The sequence below is a fragment of the Sphaerodactylus townsendi genome, linkage group LG09 (genome assembly GCF_021028975.2).
Source record: "Sphaerodactylus townsendi isolate TG3544 linkage group LG09, MPM_Stown_v2.3, whole genome shotgun sequence".
Lineage (NCBI taxonomy): Eukaryota > Metazoa > Chordata > Lepidosauria > Squamata > Sphaerodactylidae > Sphaerodactylus > Sphaerodactylus townsendi.
In genome coordinates, this window is record NC_059433.1 from 74,363,617 (window position 1) to 74,388,095 (window position 24,479).

Here is a 24,479-nt window from a genome sequence, read left to right on the forward strand (position 1 = left end):
AAAGCAGTCACATTCAAAATAGCTTCCATGTAATGTCACCTTTCACTGGAGGGCAGGGTGATTGGACGGTTTGTACACAATTGCCGTCTACTACCACTGGTCCATTCAGGGCTGTCTACTCTGACTAGCTGCGGCTTTTCGAGATCACAGGCAAGAAGAGAGGACTTTGGCATTACCTGCTCCCTGCTCCTTTTAACCGGGGATATCAGGAAGTCAACCTGGAATCTTCTGCCTTGATAACTGTGAGCTCCCAAAGGCACCTGGTGGGCCGCTGCGAGTAGCAGAGTGCTGGACTAGATGGACTCTGGTCTGATCCAGCAGGCTCTTTCTTATGTTCTTAGGTTGTTCTTAACTGAGTCATAAGTCCAGATAGGACACCTTTGTGTAGAAACGATTACGGTTGGTTTCACCTGTTATTGCAGGTATAATCTGGCTTTTCCTGCATTCTCTTGTACCTCATAATCCCACATATCCATTGCTCACATAAGGCCTTGCCTCAGGCAGTTTGCTGCTCTCGTTATTGCTGGGATTATCATATTGTTGCATTCCTGGTCCTGTTGCATTGTTCATTGAATGTCAGATGCTGTATGATTACAACAACCCCCTTCTCCCCTTTAACTCTATAATCCACCTTTTGGTGCCACTGAGAAAGGCAGGCTTCAAAATAGGAGCGAAATAAACAGAAATAATTAGCAGACTTTTAGAAATGGTTTAAAGATGTTTTGTCTTCAGGAGGAGAGAGTGTTGCACTTCTCGCTTCCCTGGTCTTCAGAGACCTGAAGTAAGGTTGCCAGGCATGGTGAGGCCTGACCTGGTCTAGCAACTGACAGGAGATGGGGGGGGGGGTACTTAATGAGGGGGGGCAGCAATTGTTGTCACTTGATGCACAACCTGGAAATTCTGGCATTGTGATGTAGCATTCATCCAAAAACTCTACGGCCCATGCTGCACTTGCAGAATAATGCACTTTGAATCCACTTTCACCATTGTTTGCAAGTGGATTTTGCTATTCCGCACAGCTGCAAAGTGGATTGAAAGTGTATTATTCTGCATGTGCGGAAGGGGGCTGTGGAAGCCATACAGTTTTCCAGACCATGGCACTGGAAGTGATGACATCATCAGGTTGGTTTTGGAAAGCCCACATGAAAGCTTCATCAACTGCTTTGACTCTCAAAAGCTTGTGCCCCAAAAAATCTTGTTGGTCTCTGAGGTGCTACTGGGTTCGAATCTAGCTGCAGGAGGACAGCGTTTACCCATAAAGCTGTGAAGCCTTTTAGAAAATCCATTTGCCTTTAGAAGCCAAAGCAGGTGTTGCTGATACGGTGTGTGAACCTTTTAAAAAAATATAAGGTCATAAGAGCCTAATTTTTTGCATTTCTACCCTTAAGCATTTCTTACCTGCTCTAATTAATCTGATCACATGTTCATTGTACCTTTCCATCCCAACTCCCTTTTTTACAACACTCCTGTCTTCTGACTGGGATATAAGGACTGGGGGATCTCCATTCCTACTTGTATCTGATGAAGGGAACTTGGATCTTGTTGGGCTTTAAGGCATACCTGGACGTGAATCTTGCTCTTATACTGCAAACCAACATAATTGCCCATTTGAAAGCTCAGAAGCATACAAGCATGTTTGCCCTAGGAAGCCAAAGTGGTTTAAAGACGCTGTATGAAAGGGACCCATATCTTTTCATTGCATATGGAGGTCTGCCCTGAAACCTGGAGCTAGTGGGCTAGTTTCCCCAGTCCATATGTCTGGTTAGGAGTGATGGGGACTGTATGATGTGCATAGTTTCATTCTTCACTTATTTCCACATCACAGATTCAGAATAAGGACTGTGGGGAAAAGAAAATAATAAAGATGGCCTTTTCTCCTTCTAGGGTTCACTGGTAGATCTTGCTTGTTAAGCTGTAAAGTATTTTGTTTTTTATTAATCGTTTCAGGAAGGCATACCTGTGGGAGTTATTGTTTGATTTTGTTTGATGAAACAAAGATATTGATCCCTGCCTTAAATTTACAAAGTGGTTAACAAAGGTCATAAAAACAAAACAATACAAATCTTAAAGCAATACTGAAGGACGTCAACAAAAGAGAACACTTAATAAGTCTGACTGAAATCACGAAAACAGGAAAATAGCAGCAGCATACAGTCACAAATTAAGAAACAATTACAGCCTGCCTGATGTTGGCTTCACAAGATCTGAGGGACCCAGGTTTGAATCTTTACTCCGCCATGAAACAGTGACCATAAATCAGACACTGTCTTTCATATAACCTACCTCGCAGGGTTGTGGCAAGGCTAAAATGGAGGAAGGGAGAAAAGTTTTGTAAGCTGCTTTACTTCGTTGGGGAGAAGACGGGGGATATAAATATTAAACAAAATCATATAGAGCCCCAAAGTCTCCCCGGAAGTCTCCCCAAAGTCTCCCTAAAGTCTTTGCCCAGTGACTCAACTCCAGCAGAATAAACATGAAGATTTATTTACATTTAATTTCATCTACATTTTAAAATCTCATTGATTAACAAGACAGGTTGTTGCTCAACAAAAACTATTGGTTGGAAGTTTTTAGCCCTGTGAAAACTTCAGGCAAAGGCTCTCTTCCCTCCATCCTCAGAGGCTAGAATAGATTATAACATAACATCCTCAGTTTAAAGGGATTGCTGAGGACAGAGCCTGCTTCTCCCCTTTACTCAGTTTCTGATCCCCTGATAGTCAAATAGGGTCTCTGGGGCAACTGTCTTTTCCCTGACCATCCTTAAAATGCCAACTGTACCATCCCAAGAAGAGCTGTGTCCTTTCTAAGGATAGCCTTAGAAGGGCATCACCAAGTGTAGGATTGCACTTCAAGTGACGTATAAATATATTTAACGTAAGTTTGAGATGCCAATCTTAGGCCGTTTCCGCACGGCCTCCACATTATGCCATGCGCCAAGAGTTCCTACTGGCCCGGTGAAATGAGCTTTCAATTAGCGTATGCAAACATGCGAGCAGACCCAAGCAGAGAGCCGACAGGCTGACAGGCTGACTCCATATGGGCATCACTATCTCGCTCTAAGCCCCCTCCCGCGATGTGGCCATTAAAATTGTTCGCCTGCTGGGCGTCGAAGCCAACCACGCTGCCCTCCGACCCTGGAGGTGGAGGACAGTGTGGCCGGAGAACTCGGCGCCAGCAGAGTGGCTAACGGGTTTTATCGTAAAGATAAAGAGCGCAGAGAAAACAACGAAGGAGCTGGCATAGAGGAGACGGAAGACAGCCGGAAGAAGAGAGCACCAGCGCCCGCCGGGGAAGGCCTCCCCAACAACAACCCTTTAAAGGGTTGTTGTTTAGGGCGGCCTGAGGCCGCCCTGGGGGGAGGGAAGCGGAGTCAGGTCGCCGCTGCTGCGTTGCAGCAGGGGCGCCTGTGCGAACAGCTTGGCCTGAAATGGCGTTTTAAGCGCCCAGGCGTCGATTAATGGAGCGTCGCGAGGAAACGGCCTTACTTTGCTTTGAAGCAGTAATAGATTGTCCGTGTCATTCCAGGAAAGTAAGCTAGATGCTGGTAGTACCTTAGCTGCCCAGACGGCCTTTGATATCACGGCTAAGAATATTTCTGCCCGCATAAGGGCTCGCAGATGATATACCCATATGAGAGAATAAATAGACCAAGGTATGGATCAGAAGCAAAGGAGGTGGGCTTAGAAATCCCGCTCTCTTCACCTCCACCCCAATATGTAATATGAGAATAACATAGAGGGATAGCAGTTACCTTGCAGGATTACTAGTTAATGTACAACCAGCTCCATAATAATAAATAAGTTGTTGTTATTAACTGTGATACATTACTTTAGAACACAGAAAAAAACTAGCAGGACGCACAATTTTTTGCAAGATCTCTCTTGTTCGCCAAACCTACTTAGAGTAGTAGAGGTACAAAGTTTCAGAAAAGCCAGTGAATGAAAAAAACTTTCAAAAGAGGAATATTTCGTTGGCATTGCATAAAGTAAGAATAGAAAAATCTAAATCAGCCCTTGAGTATTTTTAGAACTGGAATATGCATTTACCAGCTGACCCAGATATGGGAAAACTGGGTTATTGCTGAAGTTGGGGAGGGGGCAGCAGACAGATCTGGAGGGATGAACTGGCAATGGAGTAAATGCTTTTCCTGCTTGCCTCTTCTTCCTTTTTCCCCAGGTTCTTTTTCCCAGCATGAGTTCCAAAAGAGACATTTATTATAGCAAAGAAGGATGTGTGTGGGGGGGGGGGTGACAGGGTAAGCTCTTCCCCACTCCGCCATGTCCTTATCACGTTACCTTGCATGGATTGTGGTGGCAAGCTGAGAAAGCTACCAAATACTGAGAGCCCCCCCCCCCCCCCGCCCCTCTTCTTTAATACTAGAAGTCAGGGGCACCCAATGATGTTAATGGGCAATGAGTTCAGTACAGACAGTAGGAAATATTTCTTTATTCACTGAGTGATCCAATTGTGGAATTCACTGCCATTGGATGTAGGGATGCCATAAGTGTACATGATTTTGAAAGGGGGTTAGATTCATGGAGGAGAGATCCCTCATTGGCTACTTGGTGATCAAAGGGAATCTGTACATGCATGTCTGAACACCAATGCTTGGAGACAGCATCAAAGAGATGTCTTGGCCTCTGTCCTGTTTCTTAGTCCTCTGAGGGAACTGTTTGGCCACTGGTTGAAACAAGATGCTGGACTGAGGGGTCTGCAACCTGCAGCTCTCCAGATGTTCATGGACTGCAAATCCCATCAGCCCCTGCCAGCATGGGCAATTGGCCATGCTGGCAGGGGCTGATGGGGAGAATTGTAGTCCATGAACATCTGGAGAGTCGCAGGTTGCAGACCCCTGATGGACCTCTTGTCTAATCCAGCAAGGCTTTTGTGATATTTAGCCCTTGACAGTGGACACTAGCACGATCCTGGGCACATCCACCTCCAATCCAATTATTTTTCTGTAGTAAGCAAGACCGTTTAGTTACTCTGAATAGCAGGCGGTCTCCACTTTAGTTGGGGAAATCAGCAAGAGACCAAAAGTTGGAGACCAGAAGCAAGAGAGGGTAACAGGGATCTAAAACCTATGCATACTAGAATAGTCCTGGATGAAAACTCTCAAATGGAGGTGGTATAATCAACGGCTGAGTTTTATTAATAACACAATAATGAAAACAGTATATTTTAAGCAATGAACATACTCACACAAACCGTACAGGAACTGACTGAGAAAAAGATAGGAGGCTGGGTAGGGTTTCGGGTATGAGGGATAGTTATCAGCTTTGAAGGGATTTCCAGGGAAAGCAGTGCTATAGAGGAAAATGGCCGGTGTTTCCAGGAGCAAAAGGAAGAGCCCACAGCATGTGGCGGTACGTATATGGAGGTACATTCTCTCTCTGTCTCTCTCTCTGTGTCTCTCTCTCTGTGTCTCTCTCTGTCTCTGTCTCTGTCTCTGTCTCTGTCTCTCTCTCTCTCTGTGTGTGTGTGTGTGTGTGTGTGTGTGTGTGTGTGTGTGTGTGTGTGTGTGTGTGTGTGTGTGAAAGGCAAAAGGACTAGCTGTGTTGGGTGCAGATTGGGTAAGTAATGGTGTGCTTGGACCACTGATTAAATCACCTTAGGGTGCATAGTAGGGATTAGCTAGCCCCGTTGTCCAGCCAGGCACATCTTAGGGCCAGGGGAAAAGTTCAGAGATCAATCACCTTCTTGCCCAGGCTTCACATACAACATGGAGCCCAAACATCTCTGAGAAGCATTGTGGGTAGCCGTTTCTTGTTCATAGGCCAGTCTTTTCCTCCATGCCTTTGTGGCACCGGGGGTCTGCAACCTGCGGCTCTCCAGATGTTCATGAACTACAATTCCCATCAGCCCCTACCAGCATGGCCGATTGGCATCGCCTATGCACATAAGAAGAAGAAGAAGAAGAGTTTGGATTTATATCCCCCCTTTCTCTCCTGCAGGAGACTCAAGGGGGCTGACAATCTCTTTGCCCTTCCCCCCTCACAACAAACACCCTGTGAGGTAGGTGGGGCTGAGAGAGCTCCGAGAAGCTGTGACTAGCCCAAGGTCACCCAGCTGGCGTGTGTGGGAGTGCACAGGCTAATCTGAATTCCCCAGAGAGGCCTCCACAGCTCAGGCGGCAGAGCTGGGAATCAAACCCGGTTCCTCCAGATTAGATGCACGAGCTCTTAACCTCCTACGCCACTGCTGGCGTAAGAGGTATCCCTCACATTACTTTGGGAGCAAGCGAGCACTGTGGTATGCAACCACATTGAATGTGGATCGGGGTGAAATTATATATAAACAAGATGCCAGATCTACATTGAAATGTCTAGAAATCCCCCAGTTTGGAGGAAGGGACATAAAGTATACATTAAACTTCTCTTTTGCAAAATGAGTGATAGTTGTGCTTATGAATACCTCCATTAACCTGCGTTTACTGAGGATGTGAATGAGAAATGTGTACTCTAACTCAAGTGAATAGTTTTTCCATAACTTTATTCCATTTTGACGTCTCCCAGTGAGTTAATATGGATTCAAGATAATAAGAAACGTGTACAGCTTCTTTGTGCAAGTTCATTAGCGTTTTCCTTCCCCAGGAAATGTACAGCTGAGTGATCAGATGCAGAGGAATCTAATTAGGAGGCCAACTTTTGGCGGATGTTTCTATTGAGCTAAACCACATGGGTGGTTAAAAATTAGTACAGTAGATTTCTTCAGATGAAGTGTAATTGAAATCTCCTGCCTCTGTGGGTTCAGTCTTTGTATGAAAGCTGAACTCCGAATATGAGAAGACACATCTAGACTCAGGATAATGAATTGCTTCTACTTGGGAGCCAGCATGGAGTAGTGGTTAAGAGCAGGTGGATTCTAATCTGGAGAACTGGGTTTTATTCCCCACTTCTCCACCTGAGTGGCAGAGGCTTATCTGGTGAACTGCATTTGTTTCCCTACTCCTACATTCCTGCTGAGTGACCTTGGGCTAGTCACAGTTCTTCACAATTCTCTCAGCCCCACCTATTTCCCAAGGTGTATGTTGTGGGGAGAGGAAGGGAAAGGAGCTTGTAAGTCACTTTGAGTCTCCTTACAGGAGAGAAAGGTGGGATATAAATCCAAACTACTCTTCCTCTTCTTCTTAAGAACATAAGAACTAGCCTGCTGGATCAGACCAGAGTCCATCTAGTCCAGCACTCTGCTACTCGCAGTGGCCCACCAGATGCCTTTGGGAGCTCACATGCAGACTGTGAAAGCAATGGCCTTCTGCTGGTGCTGCTGCCGCCGAGCACCTGGTATGGTAAGGCATTTGCAATCTCAGATCAGATCAAAGAGGATCAAAAGGATTCTTCTTCTTCTTCTTCTTCTTCTTCTTCTTCTTCTTCTTCTTCTTCTTCTTCTTCTTCTTCTTCTTCTTCTTCTTCTTCTTCTTCTTCTTCTTCTTCTTCTTCTTCTTCTTCTTCTTCTTCTTCTCAATGAAGATATTGAACCATGGAAGATGACATAGACCTCTTCATTAGAGGTGACATTTGCTGTACCTTTAATACAGCCTTTGACAATTATGCAACTAAATAGAATTCAATGTGCTGTAGATACATATGACACTGTATATTGTATATTTCTCTTGGTGTGTTTGGGGTAGGGGGAGAATGGTGTTCTAAAACCGAGAGCAAATTTTATATATAGTCATGATAAGCGTAAGAGGACGATGAAGACTCCCCAGTAACAAATAGGTGAGAGAGGAAGAGGAAGTGGGAGATTTATGGCTGAGATTTAGCAATGAAAGGACTGGATGCAGTGTCTGCTCCACAGAGACATTCCTTTAGTTGATGTACTAAGCCGGGGGTGGGGTGGGGGTTCCTCAAGGAAGAGAGCATGAAATTAAGTGAGCTGTTAACCGACATTTGGGAGCATTCCACTGTGCTAAAAAGAGTCCGGTAGAGATTGTGAGCCAGGGCAGTGTGTAGCCTAACAAAGAAAAAGAAGAAGAGACTGATTTTAATACCCCACTTTCCTCTACTGTAAGGAGTCTCGAAGTGGCTTACAATTGCCCTTCCTTCTCCCCTTACAACAGGCACCTTGTGAGGTAGGTGGGGCTGAGAGAATTTTGGGAGAACCGTGACTGCCTCAAGGTCTCCTGAAAGGCTTCGTGGGAATCAAACTTAGTTTTCCAGATTAGATTCCATCATTCTTAAGTCCTACCCCACGTTGGCTACACCACAACTATAAAGCCCGACAGTCCTTGCTCCTCCCTTCGGTTTCCAAGCCTGCTCTGATGGTCAAGTTGCCCTAAAAACAAATTGTGTTTTAAAAAATATTTGTCTGCTCTCTGACAAAGAGAGTTTTCATCCTGAAAAGCTTATGGCTTAGAAGTCTGGCTGGTTTTTAAGGTATGGCTGGGCTCGACCCTTGCACGCTGAATGCTCACACTATTGTATTAGTATGTTAGGGCTTCAGTTGTTGTCTTATGAGGGTGGATGGATCGGGCGCCATTAGGGCAAGAGTCGTGTAATTAGCTACTTCAGATATGAATAAGTTTTTTCTTCCATCCCGTATTGTACTAGGAAGCACAGCCCCAGAGGCGTAGCAAGGGGGTAAAGCGCCCGGTACACTGGTGCATCTTCCTAACTGTCCCGCCCTGGAATGCCTGTCCCGGAACACTCCTGCAATGCCCCCGGAACGCCCTCGCCACCCCCACACACAGGGGCACGTGCCCAGTGCGTTGTGCCCCCCTTCCCTTTGGAGCTACGCCTTTGTACAGCCCTAATGGCATTTTTCCATTGCAGCAAAATCATCCATCAGTGGTGTGCTGACCCAGAGTAACTGCTTTTGCTCTTCAATCACACAGATGCATCCCACTTAATGCATAGTTATTTAAAACATGCATGCTCCAGCTTTCCATTCTTCATAAATGTCCATGGTGGCTTACATCAAATATATCCACCCTCACCCCCAGTAACCCCCAAATTATAGTAAACCATGACACAGTCTAATCTCAAAATTAGCAAGCAAAAGGAGCAGTTTGCAAAGGCTCTGGTCAAAAGGCTATTCATGATTGTATGTGTGTAAAGTGCTGTCAAGTCACGGCCAACCTAGGGAGACCCCAGCAAGGGATCTTCAGGGCACACGAGAAGCAAAGGTTTCCTCTGCAGAACCTTCCTTGGTGGTCTCCCTTCCCAAACACCGACCCTGCATAGCTTCTGAGATCTGACAAGATCAGGCTATATCATGCTGCCTTCCCTCAATTTGTAATCACCTAGGTAAATCAAATAGTATTTTAACTTGGCACCTGAAAGAAATCAGTGAAGGTTTCTGGTGAACTTTCATAGATAGGGCATTCCATAGATAGCATCCACCCAGAGGCATACCGGCAATAAATAGCATCTGGGGCAACCCCCAATGGTGGGATCCAAAAATTTTAATAGCAGGTTCCGATGGTGGTGGGATTCAAACAATGGCGCCGCCGCACACACGCACCTCCAGTCCCTATTGGGCAGGAAGGTTGCTTTAGTAACCCCTTCTCAGCACTCAGCAAAAATTAGTAACCACTTCTAGAGAAGTGGTGAGAACTGGTTGGATCCCACCTTTGGCACCCCCGCCCCACATGCCCCCCACACCCTTTGATTGGGGAGGAAGCAGGTGGCAGCAGCGGCACCGGGCCGGGACCTCTTGTGTCCCTCTGGCAGGTCCGTCCCTGCATCCACCACAGAAAAACGTTCTTTACACATTGGTAGTAAACAAACTCTGAAGCAGGAAGCATCAACAGCAGGTTTCAGAAGATAATTTTATCAAGTGGACAGATTCATAACAGGTTCAAACATTCTTCAGTAGGGCTAGCAGTGCCTCCATTTTAATGTGTGTGTAGGGTAGGTTTCCTTATGGTACAATTATCTAATATGCCTCCTATGTAAGACTTCTACTGGATGAGAACCTCCCTTGTTTTAGGCAGGAAAGGAGGTTCTTCCCATGTGGATTCTTTGGTGCTAGTTCCATTTTAATAGTGCTCAGTCCTAGGGGATCTATTCAGCTCTCACTGCTTTAATGGTTTTTTCTCCTTGGGTTTCTCTGATGTATGTCCAACTGCATTGCAGCAAATGAAAATAAAGAAGTCATTTTGTTTACAAATGGAAGTAAAACAAAGAAGTCATTTTGTTATATATATGTGTTGCTGAGAATTTGTGTTCAGCATAAGATGGACACAACCATGAAGACATTTTCTGGGCCAAGAACTTAACAGCCGTAGAAATTTCTTTTTCTGTGCATGAGATTCATTGCATTTAAGAAAAGCTGAGTGTTCAAATCATGAGACATTTACTCATCCAGTTTTGTATAACCAACTGGTCTTACAGTGTTGGGAAAGGACTTTTAAACCACTGCTGTTTTGCAAAATGATTTCATGGTACAGGAATTTAGTGGTGGGGGGGGGGGGGGGTGGGGGGGGGGGGGGGTGGGGGGGGGGGGGGGTGGGGGGGGGGGGGGGTGGGGGGGGGGGGGGGTGGGGGGGGGGGGGGGTGGGGGGGGGGGGGGGTGGGGGGGGGGGGGGGTGGGGGGGGGGGGGGGTGGGGGGGGGGGGGGGTGGGGGGGGGGGGGGGTGGGGGGGGGGGGGGGTGGGGGGGGGGGGGGGTGGGGGGGGGGGGGGGTGGGGGGGGGGGGGGGTGGGGGGGGGGGGGGGTGGGGGGGGGGGGGGGTGGGGGGGGGGGGGGGTGGGGGGGGGGGGGGGTGGGGGGGGGGGGGGGTGGGGGGGGGGGGGGGTGGGGGGGGGGGGGGGTGGGGGGGGGGGGGGGTGGGGGGGGGGGGGGGTGCGGGGGGGGGGACGCCTTACATCGAATCAGACCATTGGTCCATCAAGGTCCCTACTGTCTACTCAGACTTAGGAAAAATCCATTGGTCCACCACTGTTCCCTGAAAGTCAGTACTGTCTACTCCGACTGGGAAAGATTCTCTGGGCAGGAGTCGTTCATATCACCTCTTCCCCCATTCTTTGGAGGTGGTGGGGACTGAACTTGACACCTTCTGCAGGCCAAGTAGATGTTCTACCACTGAACCATGCCCCCTCCACTGGGGAATGGATGAAATTATCTATCTATCTATCTATCTATCTATCTATCTATCTATCTATCTATCTATCTATCTATCTATCTATCTATCTATCTATCTATCTATCTATCTATCTATCTATCTATCTATCTATCTATCTATCTACCTACCTACCTACCTACCTACCTACCTACCTACCTACCTACCTACCTACCTACCTACCTACCTACCTACCTACCTACCTACCTACCTACCTACCTACCTACCTACCGAGAGAGAGAGAGAGAGAGAGAGAGAGAGAGAGAGAGAGAGAGAGAGATACACGAAAAGAGGCATGCTGGATCACATCAAATAGCATGGGAAGTCTGCAAGCAGGGTGTGAAGGCATCCCCTGTTGATTGGCAACCTAATCCGAAGCCCTGGGGCAACCAGGGTTGGTGCGGCTGCAGCACTGCACCTTCACCTCCAGAGGGCTTTTTGGTAGCACGAGAAGGCAAAATGCAAAAAAACCCAAAAAACCCTCCCCACCACCGAAGCGTCATCCATTATGTTCGATGGGTTTGGGTGGCATAAGTCCATGCCCCAAGTGCTGCTGTCCCGGGAGGCAAAGTTGGGTGGAAGTCGATGACAATCGGTTCCACCCGCCATGCCTCCAGAATGTGCCCACTATGCTGGAGAGCCAGTCTGGGGCACAGGAACATTGACGTGGTTCAGTGCTGGATTTTGCTGTTGTGGAGGGCCAGCAGGAGGGTAAGTGTCCCAGGGAGGGTAAATCCGCCGGCTTAGGATCTCACTGTCTACACAACTTCCTTCACACCTCTCCAGCCTCTGGATTGGGTTGTTAAATGGATCCAGACAGGTTTAATTCTGCTATGCCAACGATACTGTCTTGAATGTGAAGGTTCCATATAACCACCACAGACAATAGAGATGGAGTTATCCTCCATGAATGAGTCTAAATTCCCTCTAAAGCTAAGCCCATGACAGAAAACCCCAAAAATAACTTATGCACTGTATTGCATGTATGCGCCTATAAAACCAGATAGAGGAGGAGGAGGAGGAGGAGGAGGAGGAGGAGGAGGAGGAGGAGGAGAAGAAGAAGAAGAAGAAGAAGAAGAAGAAGAAGAAGAAGAAGAAGAAGAAGAAGAAGAAGAAGAAGAAAAAAAGGAGGTATACTTCATTTTTCTCAATCGTAAGGAGTCTCAAAGCAGTTTACAAACTCCTTCCTTCCTCTTCCCACAACAGACACCTTGTGAGGAGGGTGGAGCTGAGAGCATTCTGAGAGAACTGTGAGTGGCCCAAGGTCACCCAGCAGGTTTCATGAGGAGGAATGGGGAAACAACCTTGGTTACCAGATTAGAGTCTGCTGTTCATGTGGAGGAGTGGGGAATCAAACCCGCTTCTCCTGATTAGAGTCCACTGTTCTTAACCACTATACTATGCTGGTTTCCTCTCTTTGAATGAAGCAAATCTCATTTAGCAAGGCTCATGGGCTTAGTGGTCTAGCTGGAGGCAGTACACTGACCTTCAACCCTAAGGCAAATTGCATAGCCTTAGGCCCAGTCTCTGGACGCGCTCCTGGCATAAGTTTCCTTTCCAGATTCTTTTCGTCCAACCCTTTGACTGCCAGTCCAAAGTTTCAGGGTTAGGCCCAGAAATGGACACCCTTCACTGCTTCTGCAGTTCTTTCTCCCACCATGTTCAAGAAGCATTTGCACACTGCCAGTCTGGAGAAGGTCCAGAAATCCAGGCTTCCTGCCTCAAACGAATGCTTTATCTCACTATCAAGTGCTGCTTCTCAAGTGTTTACAGCTACTTGTGAATAGATGTTCCCCATGGAATGCACAATAATCACCCAGTGGTCTACGGCTGCAGCCTCAGAAATAGCTGTCATTTCTGATGGCAAACCACACAGAGTCCGGGTCTGAAATACATTTTGTTAGGGTTGCCAGGACTACAGGGAGGTTTTGGGGGTGGAGCCTAAAAAAGGCAGGTTTGGGATGGGGAGGAACTCCAGTGGAGTATTAATGTCATAGAGTACACCTTCCTAAGCAGCCGTTTTCTCCAGGTGAACAGATCTCTGTCACATGGAGATCAGTTCTAATTGAAGAAGTTTTCCAGCTACCACCTGGAATTTGGCAACCATATCAAAAATGGAGGCCTTTAATTGGACCAATCCAGAGCCAAATTACGTACCAGATTAACACTCCCTATCCTGGAAAATTGTTTCTAACCTCATTTTCCCCCTGGGCTTCTGTGTTTTATTGGATTTCTCCCCGCCACCCCTGTTTCTGGCCTCTCTCCCCCTCCATACTCCTTTTACCCCTAAGTAGGCCTTTATCAAGCAGGTTTGCTCTTACAAGAACATCACCATCCTGGTGTCTACTGAGGGCCTGTTTTGACAGAGCTGTTGTTCTTCTTATGGGTGCTCCCATACTAAGGGTATAATGGAGTGTGACATCTCTTATAATTCCAGAGCCTCATTTAACTCAGTTAAAATGACTCGAAGTAGGAAGTAGGAGAGCCAGTGTGGTGTAGTGGTTAAGAGCAGGTGGATTCTAATCTGGAGAACCGGGTTTGGTTCCCCACTCCTCCACCTGAGTGGCAGAGGCTTATCTGGTGAACCAGATGTGTTTCCGCACTCCTACATTCCTGCTGGGTGACTTTGGGCTAGTCACAGTTCTTCAGAACTCTCTCAGCCCCACCTACTTCACAAGGTATCTACTGTGGGGAGAAGAAGGGAAAGGAACTTGTAAGCCACCTTGAGTCTCCTTACAGGTGAGAAAGGTGGGATATAAATCCAAACTCCTCTTCTTCTTCTAGACAGAGAAAAGAAATCACTGTTTTACAGAATGTACAATTAGCTTAGGGAATTTGATGCCATATGAGGCCATAGTGACCAATAATGTAGATCAGTGGTTCCCATCCTGGGGTACACATACCCCCAGGAGAACACGAAAAGAAATTACATAATGGGTTTGTTAATTTGGGGGTACAATTTTAGGCAAATGGGTTGCCAAGGGGTACATGAATGAAAAAAAGGCTGAGAACCGCTGATTTAGATGGTTTTTTAACAAACGATATGTAAACCGAAGAGAGAATAAAGTCCGCTGTTCTTGCCGTTCGGATTGGCATCAGAAGCATCTGCGGCAATGATTGGTCACAGCGACTAGAAATGGAAGGATCCTTCAGTTTTGTCTTTAAGGCTGTGGCTAATAAAGCATGGTTCATATGGACAACAAACAAGATGTCTTCACACAGGTACACGCACACTCGGGAAGGATGTTCAACTGCCAAGTTCGTAGACAGTTGGAGTCTGTTTACTATGTATTGGAATAATTGTAAGGCTTATCAGAGCATGTAGCGACAGATACTGGGATTTGCGTGAAGGATGGTTATGTTTGCTAAGAGACTGAAGTAATGATTTTAGTTAAGATTGCCAATTGGGGATTAAAGATTTGGTGGTGGTGATATGTATGTTAGAACAGAGTGTTAGGAATTGTAGTGTTTACGGTTAAGTAGGGTTTGGATTTGTAATGAGCCTATAGCTGTAGTAATTGTCATAGATTTTCTGGTAATGCTGAATATATCTATCGATTGATCGATAGATACACACATGCATTCACACAAAATTAAGATCAATTTTTTTTAAGTTAGGACAGTAGAAGGAACCTTCATGTGCAAAGGCAATCTACCCAGTGGTGGGATTCAAATAATTTAACAACCGGTTCTGGTGGTGGGATTCAAATAATTTAACAACTGTTTGTTTACAAGCACCATTTTAACAACCGGTTTTGCCGAAGTGGTGCGAACCGGCTGAATCCCACCAATGAATATACCTCTCAATACCAGATGTTGGTAGCAAACAGAATAGAATAGTCTTTACCTTCTTGCCCTAATTGTAGAAGAAAAATAGTTTAAATGTATACGCCACTTTTCTCAATCATTAAGAAGTCTCAAGCAGCTTACAACTCCTTCCTCTCCCCACAACAGACACCTTGTGAAGTAAATGGGGCTGATACAGTTCAAAGGGGACTGCGAGTGTCACCCAGTAGGCTTTATGTGGAGGAGTGGGGAAAACAAATCCAGTTCACCAGATATGAGTCTGCTGCTCATGTGGAGGACTGGGGGATCAAACCCAGTTCTCCAGATTAGAGTCCGCCTGCTCTTAACCCAGAGGTGGAATCCAGCAGGTTCTCACAGGTTCCCAAGAGTAGGTTACTAATTATTTGTGTGTGCCGAGAGGGGGTTACTAACTGGTGATTTTGCCACATGATTTTTGCCTTAGTTACGCCCCTCCTTTCAGCAGTAGCGCGCAGAACTTGAAGCAGTCTAGCAGGAGGTACACCAGCGTGCGTGGCAGCCTGCGCCTGCGTGCATTCGTTTCCCGCCCAAGGACCGGCGTAGCAGCTGCGTCCTTGCCACAGCCCTGCCCAGGAATGCCCCGCCCCCGGAATGCCCAGCCATGCCCCCGTCATACCTCGCCCAGCCCCATTGGCACTACGTCACAGTTTGAATCCCACCACCATGGGAACCTGTTACTAAAAATTTTGGATCCCACCACTGTCTTAACCACTACACTGTACTGTAGGTTTCCAGGAGCTGATCGCTGTTGGAAACAGAACACTGGGTTAGATAGTGTAAACCAGGGGTGGCCAACCTATGGTGTCCCAGATGTTCATGGACTACAATACCCATCAACCCCTGCCAGCATGGCCAATTGGGAATGGTAGTCCATGAGCATCTGGGGCACCATAGGTTGGCCACCCCCGATGTAAACCAGCAAAGGCAAGCAAAATTGCCCCGGAATGGGATTTTTCTGGGGTCAGTCCCCTGCACAGGATCCGTGCAGTCTACTGGATGTTGTTTATGAGATCATCTCAAACTAAATATTCTGCCGATTCCATTCTGATGCAATTTTGCCATCAGAGAGCATGTTTACGTTACAAGCACACTATTGGAAATGGGACTTCAGTTGTAGTAGCTGTTGAGGCTTGTTGTTTTTATTAGCTGATAATATCATTTCAGTTTGTTGTCAAGAAAAAAGTTTAATTTATGATGCGATCAGAAGCAACGCGGGTGCTCAAAGAGGGAAAGGGCTGAGTTCCAGCAAGAGGTTGGAAGGAAACAGAATCCTGCGATTTGGATTCCCCACTCAAACTCCTGTCACGTCTTGTGGAAACAGACGAGGGCCAGAGGAGCAGGTTTCATGCATGCTGCCATCTTGGATTTATTTATTCATGAGTGTAATCTCACGTATGTCTGTTGTAAGTCCCTCTAAGGCCAATGCTGCTTATTCCCAGGTACATGTGCATTGGATTGCACCTTTACATAGACATCCTAAGACAAGGCACACCTTTCTTAGTTCCAGTTGATTGCAATTGACTTCGAAGGGTGCAACTTCGCTTAACACACCGAGATTTCCCATCAGTTTACCCCATGTAAACATGAAATTCATGAGACGCTTTTTAATAGGCTGACATCGGCTGATGTTCTTGCAATGTTTGTAGTTCACAGCATGTCTCGCAACTGAAGAATAAGCAGTGAAAGCTGTATGCTACGCTCCCTTGCGAAAGCAAAATTCTTTCAAGTGCCTATTTAGTCATTTTATAAGCACCCAGTCTGGATGAAAAGAGTTTTCTGGGATCAGTGTACAGAGCCCAGCGAATAGCTCGATCATTCTCATCCAAAAACATGTAAGAGCAGGAAAATTCGCAATAGAGAATGGGGGAATGGGGAACCCAGTTCCTTGTTCTCACGAGAGGTGAATCCAGTGGTGTGATCCAAAAATGTTAGTAACTAGGTTCCCATGGTGGTGGGATTCAAACTGTGGCGTAATGCCAATGGGGTTGGGCGGGGCACGATTGGGGCGTGGTCGGTCATTCTGGGGGCAGGGCATTCCTGGGCAGGGCTGTGGCAAGGACGCAGCCGCTGCGTCAGTCCTTGGGTGGGAAACGAATGCACGCAGGCACAGGCTGCCACGCACGCCGGTGCACCTCCTGCTAGACTGCCTCAAGTTCTGCACGCTACTGCTGAGAGGAGGAGTGTAACTAAGGCAAAAATCATGTGGCAAAATCACCAATTAGTAACCCCCTCTCAGCAAACACAAATAATTAGTAACCTACTCTCGGGAACCTGTGAGAACCTGCTGGATCCCACCTCTGGGTGAATCTGATAAAATCTGACGGTGAAATGCATGCAGAAGAAGCTACATAAACCTAGCAGCTCCAAAGAAATACATTTCATAACCCCTCCAACGTGTGAAGGCTTTCCGATGGGAATGGCACGGCTGAGAGATACCAACATCTTAATTCTATTGCATTACCTCTGAACAAACCCTGTGAAGCAAAGAGCGAGAGGCTGAGCCAGCGGCTTCGAATCTATGACATACTCAATCGAAGCAGCTCAGTTTTCTCATGGTTGGGAAGAAGACATCAGTGGATCCAATTGGCAATGCCCTCCACTCGTTTCTTCACACCACCTAATGAATTTGCAGGTTCTGATTGGGAAAGAATCACACTGATGCATATCATCAGCATGTTAATGGGGCTTCCACTCAGTGTATAGAATTAATCTTTGTCTTGAGGTAGCAAACACGTTGAGCAATCAAGAAGGATATGGCCTAGAGGGCTGCAGATTTCAAAACCCTGGGTAGCAATGTGAAAGTGTCCCTCATTGCCAGAGAAGATTTCTTCTCTTCAGTATGGCTAGATCAATGGAAAAGGACTTGTTCAACCAAGCTGGTTCCAAGATCAAGCGTGTTGGAGATGAGGAGTTTGATAGAAATGGTTAGCACACTTGATGTTCCTGGAACATGAGTCTCTGCCCGTCAGATTCTTGTGATGGTAAATAAAGAACATCCCTGGGTCAAACCGCTGACTTGTGAGAATGAGAGGCAAACGACGTTGAAAGATGGATATGGGCAGCTTCCCCAAAAAGTGATTTGGCGGGGATAAACAGAAGGAAAAGGACAAACCCCAGATGCACAAGAATTTATTTATTTATTTATTTATTTATTTATTTATTTATTTATTTATTTATTTATTTATTTAATTTGATAAACCGCCCTACCCCCGAAGGGCTCAGGGCGGTGTACAGCAGCAAATAACAAGACAATAAAACAAATCGAATAGCCCCAATTAAAACAATACAAAACCTTAAAACTATTAAAACTATAGCAGCAGTAACCTACAAAAAATGAATGATAATAAAAGGCGTCTGGGATCAAACCCCAGTGGACAAACCCTGGGCAGGAGGGGGTAGGCAGATGGTCAGATATATAGCCAGTGCGCGGGCAACAAAAGAGGGGCGGGCTCAGCGGCCGCCCCCCCTTTCCAAAAGCCCGATGGAACAACACAGTTTTGCAGGCCCTGTGGAACTCTCCGAGGATCTACTGTGAAGATCTACTGTGTGCCCTTGATTCAGCAACTGCTGCATCAAAAGTTGGTGGCCAAATTTTACTTATCTGACTTTCATTTCCGCTCAGCAACAGTTTTTACTCCCCAGGGATGATAAGGAACTCTGAGTGTCTGAGGTTCCCAAATTATGAGACCTGATTAGCAGTAGATATGCAATCAACTGCAAAAGAAAACTGAGGAAGTTCCAAGAAGGTAACTGGTGTCCAAGTGTAACAACTGGGAGACCTAGTTTCACAACCCTTTGGTGCCTGGAATAGCCAAGTGGAAAAGCCAGACCAGGCTGAGGTCCAGCTATGGATGGCTGATGGCGAGACAGTTGTGTTCACTATTACCAGATCACCTGCCCAGGAGGGATTGGTGCAACTCTGCAAACTATCCTTAATGTCAATTAGTCATATGGAAACACAAGCCAAATTCTATGCATGCCAACAGTTTACCTCTCTTATTGTTTTTACAAGAAGAAGCAGAGTTTGGATTTATACCATGCTTTTCTCTCCTGTAAGGAATCTCAAAGCAGCTTACAAACTCCTTACTTTCCTCTTCCCACAACAGAGGCTTTGTGAGGTAGGTGGAGGCTAACAGAATTCTGACAAACTGTGACTAGCCCAAGGTCACCCAGCAGGCTTCATGCGTAGGAGCCAGGAAACAAATCCAGTTCACCAGACAATTGTCCACCGCTCATGTGGAGGAGTGGGGAATCAAACCCGTTTTGCTCTTAACCACTACACCACAGTGTGGGATAACATTTGCACAGTGTAGGCAACTCTTCAGTCCCAGAAGTCAAAGGAGTTGCTATCTAGCATATCCAGGGGCCAAGAATAAATAGAGAAAATTGAGAGAAATCATGTGCATTGACACAATTTATACAAGTTGCAGGATGACAGTTTTTCTGTTGCACTACTTGGGTGACCTTGGCACGCAACTTTAAACTTAATAAACAGAGCCTATTAGGTTCCTTAAAAAGAACTGTACGGTGCACAGAGTAAGAAAATATACAAGACCATGCACACAAGTTCACCATCTTGGAAAATACAAGCAACCCCTGAAATCTGCTGCAACTGCAGAAAACCATACAAATTATTTCAACATAGTACTCTACTGGTTCTTCTCATTATGTATTAAAAAATGTGCTGGAAAAGTCGACTTATACTCGAGCATATATGGTATATAACACATCAAAGCTTCTCTTTTTAGACCAGTGGACCACCTGGCTCAAGTTCTTCTCTGACTGGCAGTGGTTCTCCTAATGTTCGCATAGAAGTGTTTTCCCAGGCCATTATTTAAAAATCCTTCTAACTGGAGATGTTGGGGATGGAGCTTGAAACATGGAATGTTTCACATGCAAATCCCATGTTCTACAATTGAGGTTCATGACCTTCCACAAGGAGACAGCAGAGAAATTCTGCTGAGAGTCCATAAAAACGGGACCTGCTTTCCAGTAACTGGATCAGCATCTGTTTTCCGATAGGAGAGAGACAGAGAAAAAGACATCTTTGTATTTACTGGCTGTATTTCATCTGATTTGCCAGCTATGAGCAAGTGAGAAACTGTTTCAGGCTGTGTGAATATTTTACAAGTAAATCTCTGAGAAGCACACAGCAAGCCAAGGAAGAACTCATCCTCGGGGTAAAAAGATATCAGAACAGACTTGGCATGTCGCCTGATTCTTCTCGCACAGAAGAATTGGAAGGCTAGCACCCAGGAAAACCGATGAACTCGAGAAAGGGACGGGGTCAAAACTCAGAAAGCATGATTAGACCAAGATGTGCACATGATGATTGCATCCAGACTGGGACATAGTAACATGCTCCACGTAGGGCTGCCCTTGAAAACACAAAAAAGTTCCAACTGGTACAAAAGGCAGCAGGCTGATGATTACCTGGAACTGGTTGACAAGGCCACATTATGCCAACTTGGAAAGCCATGGATACTTATCTGATTCCAGGCCCAGTTCAACATGTTGGCCAATACTATTAATAGTATGGGACCAGGAGAACTAAGTGATCGATTCTCCCAGCTATTCCTGCCCTTCTCATTAAGACCCTCTAGAAAGGGCCTTCTCCCAGTACCCCACATCTGGAAATAAGATGGGTGACTATAAAGGACTAACCCTGTCCCTTCCCCCCTCACAACAAACACCCTGTGATGTAGGTGGGGCTGAGAGAGCTCAGAAGAACTGTGACTAGCCCAAGGTCACCCAGCTGGCATGTGTTGGAATGTTCAGGCTAATCTGAATTCCCCAGATAAGCCTCCACAGCTCAAGTGGCAGAGCGGGGAATCACACCCGGTTCTCCAGATTAGAGTGCACCTGCTCTTAACCACTATGCCACTGCTGCTCCTAAAGACAAACTAAATTTCGGCCTTCAAAAATGTTACTCTTGAGCACATGCTAAATGGCAGCACACTTGGCTATCCACCCAGTGTGGGTACACTGACTCTCTCTGAAGTTTTTGTTGTCTATACTGCTGTGTAATGCTAGCTCAACAACGAATAAGAACTGCATGTTTATTTTAGTGGGCAGGATTGACCTATCAAGTTTGGATGATACTGGGTTGGATGTCACTCTGATCCAAGTAACTCCAGTTGGTATTCACACTGGAATCAGTCTTGAACGAAGTGGTTCATATCATAAGTACATAAGAAGACCCCTGCTGGATCACACCAAAGATCCGTACAGTCCAGTATCCTTTTTCAAACAGTGTTGGGAAGGGACAAGTAGGGCATAGAGGCCAAGGCCTTCCCATGATGCTGCCCCCTGGCACTGGGACACAGAGGTTTGTTGCCTGGACACCACAGCTAGTAGCTACTGATTGACCTCTGCTCCATGAAGCTTTTAAAGATCTCTGTGCCTGTGGCCATCAATGCATCCTCTGGCAGTGAAATTCCACATTTCAATAACTCTAATTCTCCACAAATCTTTCTCAAGGCACTGGTTATTACTTTTAAGGCCCTAAATAGTCTGGGAGTGAGTCTCTCTCCTTTCAGAGATTCCTGGTGCAAATTACTGCCTGCTTCAATTTTTATTTATTTATACCTAGTCCTAGACCTAGTTTTGTTTGTTTATACCTAGTTTCCAGAGACAGAATGGGTATCTTGTAGGTATAATGTCTGGCTGACTCACCAAGCACTGGTCTGGGGTTGCAAAGGTCCAGGAAGTTAGCTCTGATTGGCTTCCATAACACTGGCTATGGTCCCCATAGGCTGCCCAGGTTGTATCAGGCCTACACATGGACAGAGTCATGTGCTAATATTAACTTCTTTGTACTGAGAAGGAATCTGGTGCTCAGGTTAGGGAGTTGGATACAGGTTGTATGCCATGATCAGATAATCTTCTGAGGAAGGCACAGGTGGTACCCCTCTCCATAAGGGCAGCAGGCTGTTGAGGGATGGTCCACTCTCAATCTGAGCCCTTCGGGGATAGGGCAGTATACCAAAATTTGAAAAATAAATAAATAAATCTGTTAGAATTCTACAGTGTTTGAGAGATTCTGGCAGTCAACGCAACAATTCCACTGAGGCTCTTGTGAAAGCTTGGAGCGCTAGGTTCCTTGGGGCAACAAATGGAGTCACTCCTTAGTATCCTGTCCCTCCGCCAAGAGGTGGGAGAATTAAACATAGTCCTGACATGGATAGTCAAGGCTTGCCCAATCTCCTCCAATCTTGGAAGTTATTTATTTATTTATTTATTTATTTATTTAATTTGATAAACCGCCCTTCGGGGGAGGGCGGTTTAGAAATATAACAATAAATAAAAATAAATAAATAAGCAGGGTCAACCTTGATTAGGACTCAGATGGGAGACCACCAAGCAATGTAGGGTTGCTACATGTTGGCAGGCGATGGCAAACTATCTCTTGCTTTGGAAAACCTATGGGGTCATCATAGGTTTGCTGGGACTTGATGGCAGCTTGTACCGCCAGGAGACATCTAGAGTGCTGTTGGTGGAAAACTCAGGGCTGATGCTTCTGGAGTGCACTACAGAAGTTTCTGGAAGTTTTATGAAATGGCAATGGAATGTTAAAAGTCTGGTTTCCCTGCTATTTGTATCAACTAATCATGTCTCCCACAATTATTTAATATGATCCAGCATTTTAATGATTCCAAAACCTGAGTCCCAGATTACCAGCCATTTGGCTATTAAGTGTGTGATTAGTTGTGCAGTTCTCTCAAACCCAGTCTTAAATATGCAGGCCAGTTTGGGACAGAGAGGTAGAGATGTCCAAAGTGCTGCCTCCTCCTTTTGAAACAGATAATTTCAGATTGCCATCCTCAGATGATGTTGAGAAGATCCTGGGAATTTATTTATTTAGTACGTTTTTGTCCTGGCCTTCTTCCACATAGCTCCAGGATAGGTATATGGCTCTATCCCCTCCACAGTTTTCTCCCTGTGAGGTATGATAACCTTGGAGAGAAACTAGCTCAAGGTCACCTGATGGGTTTCGTGTGAATGAGGATTTGATTTTGATTTGACCAATTCGCCTTCTCCATCGGGAGGCCCTTGTAGACAACACGGAACCTACAACTGGATCAAAATGCGGCAGCCCAGACTATTAACTGGAACTAGCCATTTTGTACATGTCTCTATTACACCTCTTTCTCCATGTTCAGTTCACGGTGCTGGTCCTCATCTTGAAAGCCCTCCCCATTTTGGGACCTTCATATCAGAAAGACTATTTCAAATCTCCACAGTTCAGCAGATCTCCTTGGGAAAGTCACTTGCTCTGCCTCACTGGGGAGGAGAGAAAGGAGTGACTGTGCCTCCTTCCAGTCTTTTATAATCACTGATAAGAGATCAGCAGTGATGTCGTCTCTGGTTTGTGGTTCCAGGAAGAAAGCTAGCTAGACCATTCAACTCAGTCATGCCAACTTCCCTGTAACTTCCTTGAACAAAAACATTTGACATATGTAGACAATAGCTCCGTTCAGATATTAATGACAAGGTTTCCTCTGGGAAATTCTTGGACGTGACTTCTCCAGCCCTTTAGCACAGCCTGAGTATCAAAAAAACCTCTGGATTACGAACAAGACTGCTGGAATCCTGATTTGCAGGGGAAACAGCAAACTGACATTTGTCATTCTGTCTGGTTGTTGACTGAGGTTTGTTGAGAAGGTGAGAAATCTTCAGTATCTAGGTTGTACATAAGAAGAGAGGAGGGAAACACAGGAGCCTGGGGCATTCCCAAGCTCATTCCTACAACAACAGGTCACTGTGTACCTGAATACATCCATGGTCTAAATGCATCAAGCACTTCTTAAAATTCTGTACTTTCCCCGTAGACTGAAAGCATTATTGGCTGTTACAGCTGCAGGCCACAGCAGCCATTTTTCAAGGACAATCACTCTAAACATTCTCCTCTTTCTTGCAAAACATTCTCTTCTAAATTACAATTATTCAAAATAAAGAGCATTTCTCAAAACATGCTGGGAATTTCTACTTTCATGCCTTTCCTGTGGATTGGGTCAGTCTTTCCTATTACTTCCAAATAGAAATAGACTTTTCTCTGGGATACACCTCTGAAGATGCCAGTCACAGATGCAGGCGAACAAGATCCACCAGACCATGGCCACACAGCCCGGAAAACCCACCACAACCAGTTGAATCCAGCCGTGAAAGCCTTCGACAATACAACAAAGTTTTCCTTAAGTACTCCTTAAAGAAAAATGGCACACAGGACCCCTATGGCCCAATCTCAAAAAAATCATCCCTAAATTTCTTTCAAAATATCCCATTTAATGAAGCGTATGTAACCAGAGAGCACAACACAAGACAGACAGACAGACAGACAGACAGACAGACAGACAGACAGACAGACAGACAGACAGACAGACAGACAGAGGATGGATGGATGGATGGATGGATGGATGGATGGATGGATGGATGGATGGATGGATGGATGGATGGATGGATGGATGGATGGATGGATGGATGGATGGATGGATGGATGGATGCCATACATGCATTTTCTTTACCTTACTTTACCCAACAAACTCCAGTTTTTACAATGTCATAAAAATACTTCCTCAGTTACTCAACAG

The 24,479-nt window shown here is 45.9% G+C and overlaps 1 protein-coding gene across 2 annotated transcripts in view; it reads right to left on the reverse strand.

Moving 5' to 3' along the window:
- The window catches only part of NSMCE2 (NSE2 (MMS21) homolog, SMC5-SMC6 complex SUMO ligase), a 295,740-nt gene that overhangs the window by 92,994 nt on the left and 178,267 nt on the right, over positions 1-24,479 (reverse strand). The gene's annotated exons all lie outside the window — the stretch shown is intronic.